The sequence below is a fragment of the Triticum aestivum genome, chromosome 5B (genome assembly GCF_018294505.1).
Source record: "Triticum aestivum cultivar Chinese Spring chromosome 5B, IWGSC CS RefSeq v2.1, whole genome shotgun sequence".
Lineage (NCBI taxonomy): Eukaryota > Viridiplantae > Streptophyta > Magnoliopsida > Poales > Poaceae > Triticum > Triticum aestivum.
In genome coordinates, this window is record NC_057807.1 from 109,541,584 (window position 1) to 109,549,085 (window position 7,502).

General features: G+C 44.3%; 1 pseudogene; it reads right to left on the bottom strand.

The window, feature by feature from the left end:
- Positions 1 to 411: 411 nt before the first annotated feature.
- Positions 412 to 6,803, bottom strand: LOC123114689 (nuclear/nucleolar GTPase 2-like; annotated as a pseudogene).
- Positions 6,804 to 7,502: the final 699 nt, after the last annotated feature.

The window sequence follows — 7,502 nt, forward strand, 5'->3', positions numbered from 1 at the left end:
TGCATAAGCCCTGCCCGCCGGCAAAGAAAATGAATGAAGGAGTTATTAATTAGCTGATATAAGGAAATGAACTAAAGATCAAGGCCTGCATATAGTGCGATAATGATTGAAATTACCTGTCGAGCATCCCAATAACGTTCAAGTAGTATATTTCTTTTGTTTCCTTTATTGAGTCTAGTAATGTAACTTTTCCCTCTTCAAGTTCAATGACTAGCAAGATCCAGTGAGAACTGCATGCATGCGCACACATTTGTATAATTAAGCGGGCATGTGCATCTATAACTCATCAACTACACTTACTAACATCTAGTAAGCATAAATAGAATTTGTATTACAATATATATAGTAACACTCACTCGTAGATGTAAGGAAACCGTATTTCTGGTTCGGTATTTTGATCCACCCAAAACTTTAGCAAGTTATCCTCTGTTTCTTTTCCATGATGTTCCCATATCTTTTCATTGACGATATTTGGGTCAATGAACCCAACGTCAATGGGTCCAGCTTTCTTCATTTACTTTTCCAAATGACTTGTTGATGCTTGCATGGAATGCTAGGGTGGGATAGTCCCTCGATAGAGTACGCAACCACCCTTTGGTTGCCCAAGCAGGTATTAGATCACACTGAACAACAAATGAAATGTGCCCAATTATCATTGTGTTGTAATGCATTGCAACAGGTAAACAATCAACATTTGCACTAAGAGCACAACAACAGGTGTTTGTGCTTGGCATTCTCCTTCAGATGTTTCTCCAGATGGTAGCATCTCGTGCCCATTGGATCCCTGGCATCCAACACCTATGGAAGAAATAACAATTTAAGCAATCAAGATATACAAATACTAATTTAAAAAAATATCTACATGCATAGAAATTCTATTGATTACATAGTAAAGAGTAACTCTGATGGGGTCACCACATTGTGTAACAGTGACCTGCACAACAACATTTGAAGAGTCAAGAACTTTATAAAGTTCACCCCAAATTCTTTTGCTTTGTCCTTTCTCAAACATATTATGCCTGACTAGATCCCTTAAGCCATCTTCCTCTTCACCCTTTGGCAACTTTGATGAAGCATGTTTTTCCTCAACGCATCTAAAAGGCACAAAATAAAAGTTTACCAAGATACACAACTATCCTTGACAAATAATGCATGCAACTTCATGCAATTAAATATTACTTTAGAAAATTATGGAACTTCTTAAGACCGACACACTTATTCTTTGTCATATACAGTAGCAGATGAACAGCCAATAGGCCAGATTTCTTTGTAATATGCATGCAAAGTTGAATGACATATTCGGCTCTAGCTCCAGAATTGGAGACCAATCTTAAAGCTAATTGCCCTGACTCGTACCTTGAGAATCATCAGCTTTCTTTATTACAGATTCATAATCGAGACTGGATAGTTTTGGTCGTTTACACTTGCCCTTTGGTCCAAAGGCATGCTCAAAAGGCTCAGTGTCAAGAAGATGTGCACGAGCTTACTGTAAAATCAACATGAGAGAACATATGTGAGTAGAAAATCATATTACAATATGATACTTCACAATAATGTGGAAGGTTCCAAGCTATTTAACCAAAATAAAATTGAACCCAGGAGTACAAGTAATTAAGTTAAACACTAGTTTCAGCAAAATAGTGTCAGTCACATACACTAATAGTCCATGAGCTGCACATGCAAAATCAATGATCAGGATGATAGAAGTATACATAAGTGTTTACCTTCTGATGATCCTGCAGAAGCGATAGTGGCAGCTGTTTATATTTCAGTAAGACACTGTAGTTATTTGTAAGTCGTGCCTGGATTTCTTGCCTGAAATATTCAAGTTCTTTCTGATTGATAACTCGTGTATTTCCTGTGATAACCAAGAGGCAGAATAATACAATCAATATTCACTGTTACACCACCAGGCTTATAATGGAATAAATTTTTATACAAATTTAATCGTCAATCATCTGCACTGCACATCCTGTGACAGTATAACAAATTCAATCCAGCATACATCATAACAAAGTATGATTTAACCAACTGTTATGTAGATGATCTGATGTATTACTCACCAAGTTCACTATATGTACTGTGTCTTAGCAATTACTTAAGCCAATCAGTACTCAGACAGACTCTAATCAGCAAAAGAGCTTTAGTCATGGTAATTGCTACACTACTAACTGGATACAAAAATGAACCATAACATCTTCTCTGCTCTCCTCGTACATCTATCAAGCTCCCGACTGCTCCTAAAAGTGTACACATCCCTACTTGATCCAAATCAACAGCAACGTAATTACTTGCCCTCGTGTGATGCCCGGATAATCAAGCTACAATAATGCACTGCTAATGATGCCTTGTCATCGTTTTACTATTGCTAAGTCCCACGTTAAATCAAACCCGTTCGAATTCAAATTCAAAAATTAGTCAAACAATAAAAGTTTTTGAATGTTAAAACTAAAATGTTCCGAGTGTGTCGGATATTTCATAAGTAATGTGGGTGATGAAACTACACTTTTATAAAATAATTTAATGCACTGAAGTGATTAAAACATCATTTAAAATAATTAATAAATACTTTTAATTCGATAAATAATTGTAAACTAAGTTAAAATAATGTTGGGACATTTTAACTCGGTGGGTTTTGGTAAGTTACTAATTTGGAATTAAGTTTTGTAATATTCCAAAGTCATTTGAGATCTAAACTAAAACAAAATAGTAAATAAAATAAAAAAAGACAAAATAAAAATAAAAGGCAAAGCCCAGCCCCCCCCCCCCCACATTGGGCCTCGGCCCAGCTGGCTATCCAGCCGGCCGGCCCAGCCGACCACCCCGCTGCCCACTGGCCTACTAAACCACCTGACACCCCGACCGACACCACAACCCCCACTAGTAAAAAAAGCCCCATTTGTCCCGGTTCATAAGGCCCATTTGTCCTGGTTGCCGGACCGGGACTAAAGTGTTGGTACTAAAGCCCAACACCTTACCGGGACAGATGGGACTCCACGTGGCCATTGCGGCTTGCCCAGGCAGGAGGGCCTTTTGTCCCGGTTGGTGGCACCAACTAGGACCGAAACTCATCCACGTGTCAGCAGTTTAGGGGCTGGGGTTTTTGTTTTTTTTTCTGAAAGGGAGGGGGTTTGGGGGTTTTGGGGGTTTTGTAGGGTTAATTTAGGGGTTTCTTATATTGTGTTAGCTAGCTAACAGAAAGAAGCGTCCTCTTACCTCTGTGCTTGGTTGACATTAAATACTATACGTATAGAGAGGACTCGACACGCTAGCTACCTAGTAAGAAAATGAAGGAAACCATTAAGTACAGAAGATCATCATGAACATACACAGAGAGAAGTGGTCGACCTCTCCTTCTCCGCTGCTCGAACCCTCCCTTTCCCTCTCCCCGCACGCCGCGCTCCACCTCCCCCCCCCCCCGTCGCGGTCACCTCGCACCCACCGCCGCCGTTCGCGCACACCCCGTCCTCCTCACACGCGCTCGCTGTCGTGTCCGCGCCCTGGCCGCGTGCTGCGCTCGGTGTGGCTACGCACCACGCGCCACCCACCCACGGATGCACCCCGGCCACCCTAGCTAGTGGTCTTACACGCCGCCCAAGCCACGCGCTCACCCCCCCCCCCTCCGCCGGCCGGCCCCCGCCGCGACCTCTGCTGGCCGGCAGCGCCATAGCCACGGCCCTGCCGTGCTCGCGTGCGCGTCCAGCCAGTGGCTGGCTGGCTGGGGCCACCGACATGTGGGCCATGGCCCAAAAGTTCAGAAAAGGAAATGGAATAAAAGAAGGGATTTTAATAATAATAATTAAAATAAATATTTAGTTAATTAATTAACTAGATGATGATTAGACTAATCTAATTTGTGTCATTAGTAATGTGAGAGGGGGCCCACCCCCTGTTGACTAGTCAAAGTTGACTGATCAATTGGGACCCCCTGACCCACATGTCAACTGGTGCACATTCTATGTACACTGCGCTGGGTACCCCTAGCAATTTAGTACTTAATTTCGAATTAAAATAAATTCATAAAATGCTTTAAAACTTTGAAAATCAATATAAAATAAACCGTAATCTGGATCGAAGAACTTTCTACATGAAAGTTGATCAGAAAAATCCCACGAATCAAACCGGGCCGCCTATTTCTGTAACGGAACCCTCTATGTAGGAGAACCCGCAATGTTTTGTCTGTTTCCCGCAAATGAATAGTGCATAACTACTACCTATTAATTCCAACTTTAATACTAAAATAACAAATGTGACTTAGACATACTTTTAGCCAACCCTGCACCGCACCCTAGCTGTCACTTGCCTCTAACACCACAAACATGGAACATTACCCTCCGATCATCTGTCTGCCACATGTCCGGAATCGGGAAAACTCTCCCGGGTGGGTCCCCCCTTCCTCGGTATCGTGTAACACTGCGATAGAGCACACCCGGCACTGCGTATTGCCACGTCTTGTATTGTGTTACATTGCTTGATTTGTATTTACTATTTCTTCCCCCTGCTTTTCTCTCGATAGACACTGAGACCGCCGCCAACGACGTTGATATGTACGATTACGTCATCGATGACCCTTCCCTCTCGATAGAGCTTCCAGGCAAGCATTCCCCTTTTGCTGATATCGCTACTTCTCTCTACATGCTTGCATTAGAGTAGTGTAGCTGTTACTGTTATCGAAAGAACCTATTCTTATGCATAGCCTGTCTTTGATACTGCTTGATACTTTACCTGCAATCCTAAATGCTTAGTATAGGATGCTAGATTATTCATCAGTGGCCATACATCTTGTTCGTTTGCTATGCTGGGTCGTGATCATTGCGGTTGGCGGTCGCGGATATATATACTACTTATAACATATGACACCAGATGGATATTAAAGTCGAGTCGGCTCGTAGAGTACCCGCAATTGGATCATGATGTGGGGGCTGAAAGGACAGGTGGCTCCATCCAGGTAGTGATGGGCCTGGGATACCGACGCCCTCCTGAGTGACACTTTGTGGCGGAGCGACAGGGCAAGTTGAGACCATCGAGAGAGAGGTGGGCCTGGCCTTGGTCGTTGTCCGCGATTGTTTCATATTAACACGCTTAACGAGATTTGGATATTTGATCTAAGTAGGCCACTGGCCTTATACGCGCTAACCAACCACGCGGGGACATTTATGGGCGCTCGGGACATAGTATCAGCCAAAGCTTGATGTGGCGTCGATGACTGAGCGGCGCGCGCCGGGTTGGACTGGTTAAAACAACCTGCCATACTGGAGGTTGCACAGGCCTGCTCACCGGCCGCGTACGCAATGTTCGGGAGCGCACTAGGAGATGGGCCCAGACTCCTGAGCGCCTAGGTTAGTCCGGCGTCCTGACCACTCCGTTGAGCCTAGGTGGGGCTGTGTCGTGTTGATCTTGGAGGATGGCTTGGTGCTGCTCGAGAAGACAAGCGTGTTGGGAAATGTGGTGCACCCCTGCAGGAAAGTTTATCTATTCGAATAGTCGTGTCCCTCGGTAAAAGGACGAATTGGAGTTGCATCTCTATCTTATGATAACTAGAACCGGATACTTAATAAAATACACCTTTACAAGTGCCAGATACACCCGGTGATCGCTTTCCCATAGGGCGACGAGGAGGGGATCATTGGGTTAGGATTATGCAACATGGCTACATGGTTAACTTACCATCTGAATCTTCCCCCCTGCCGCAAGATGGAGGCTACTGGAAGCGAACTTACCATCTATTCTCTTCCCCTGCTTCAAGATGGAGGCGACCAGAAGCATAGTCTTCAATAGGCCTAGCTTCTCTGCCTCGTAATTCTGGCATTCTGTAGTATATTCTAGATATAATATCCCACTTTCATTTGATACCAATGTATAAGTAGAATAGTCCCTTATGTCAGTCTTGCGAGTTCTTCGGATGAGTACTCACGGTTGCTTTGCTCCCCCTTTCCCCCTTCATATAAATGTTGTGATTAGATGACGGATCTCAGGAGCCAGCTACCCCCGCTGACGGTCACTACTACCCCGAAGGAGCCTGCTACTGCATGGAGAACATCGACGGCCAAGTATAGTTAGGTGGCACCTAGGCAAGAGGCCTTGCCTTTTGATCCTTGTATCCAAGTTTGTGCTAGACTAAGGCAAACTTGTTAACTTATGTCTGTACACAGATATTGTTGCTTCCGCTGACTTGCTTGTTGTCGAGCTTTTATATTCGAGTCCTCGAGGCCCCTGGCTTGTAATATGGATCTTGTTTTTATGTTAATTTGTGTTTAGAGTTGTGTTGCGATATCTTCCCGTGAGTCCCTGATCGGGTCGCACACATTTGCGTGTATGATTAGTGTACGATCAAATCGGGGGCGTCACACCTCGTATCAAGTGCGCAACTACAAAAACAAACAGAGAGGTAGGGTGATTTGCTCACCGAACCACCGGCGGTCAGGCTCGATGCGGGTGTTGGGGAGCTCCTTGGACTGGAGGTCGTGCTTGACGATCTTCCCACCACGGTCCCTCATGGGCCTTAGTTTGTACATCTTGAGCCGCCGCACCGTGTCCGTAGACCGGCTCCCGCCGCCGCCGCTGCCATCGCCAGCACCCTTCTTGTCATTGAGGCGGTTGACGTCCAAAGAGTGACGGGGCTTTCCCGACACATTCACTAACCGCTCCTTCTTCTTCCCATCGGGCGTTGGGTGAAGTTCTATGGTTAGTTTTCCCCTGTTTGTTTCCGTGAGATGAGAGGAGGCGGTTAAAGGAGGCAGCGAGGAGGGAGAGGCTAGGGTTTTGTAGGACAGGCGATGGGGATGGGTTGGTCGACAGGCCATCTGCGGGCCGGGCTGATACTCTACCCACCTCCCCAGGCTGCGGGGCCGTGACCCATTTGCGACGGACACCGTAACGAACAAGTATCCTCCTACCGGAAATGAAGGGAGAAAAGAAGACTAATTACTTCCTTCGTTACTAAATATAAGCCCTTTTACATTAAAATAATATAAGTTTATTTAGAGATTTCAATATGAACTACATACGGATGTATATAGACATATTTTAATGTGTAGATTCACTCATTTTGCTCCGTATGTAGTCTACTAGATTGGGAGTGAGCCTTGGCACGAGGGTGCCGGTCTGAACGTTTTCGGGAAGCATGTAATACTAAGTCATTAGGAATTCAGGGTTTAACGTACGGGCTTATATAGTATATCAAAAAAGCAGAGAAGAAACATTCAATTATGATAGAAGCAAAACATGATGGAGTTCAATTCGACATTAGATGATAAGGTAGCAGTAAGTTCAGTGCTTTATAATACCACAAAAGACATCCACTGGACATGCATTTCGATAACTAAACCGATAATACATGATAGAAGTTAGTAAAAGCAGGAACACAACGAAGAAGAGCAAATAGCATAATCCAATTGCCTTGGCAGCCTACTTCATAGGCGCCAATTCATACAAGCAATTGAAAAAAACGGACATGCCAGAAGATTGCTGCATGAATGAAACGATGAATAATGGCCAAGGCA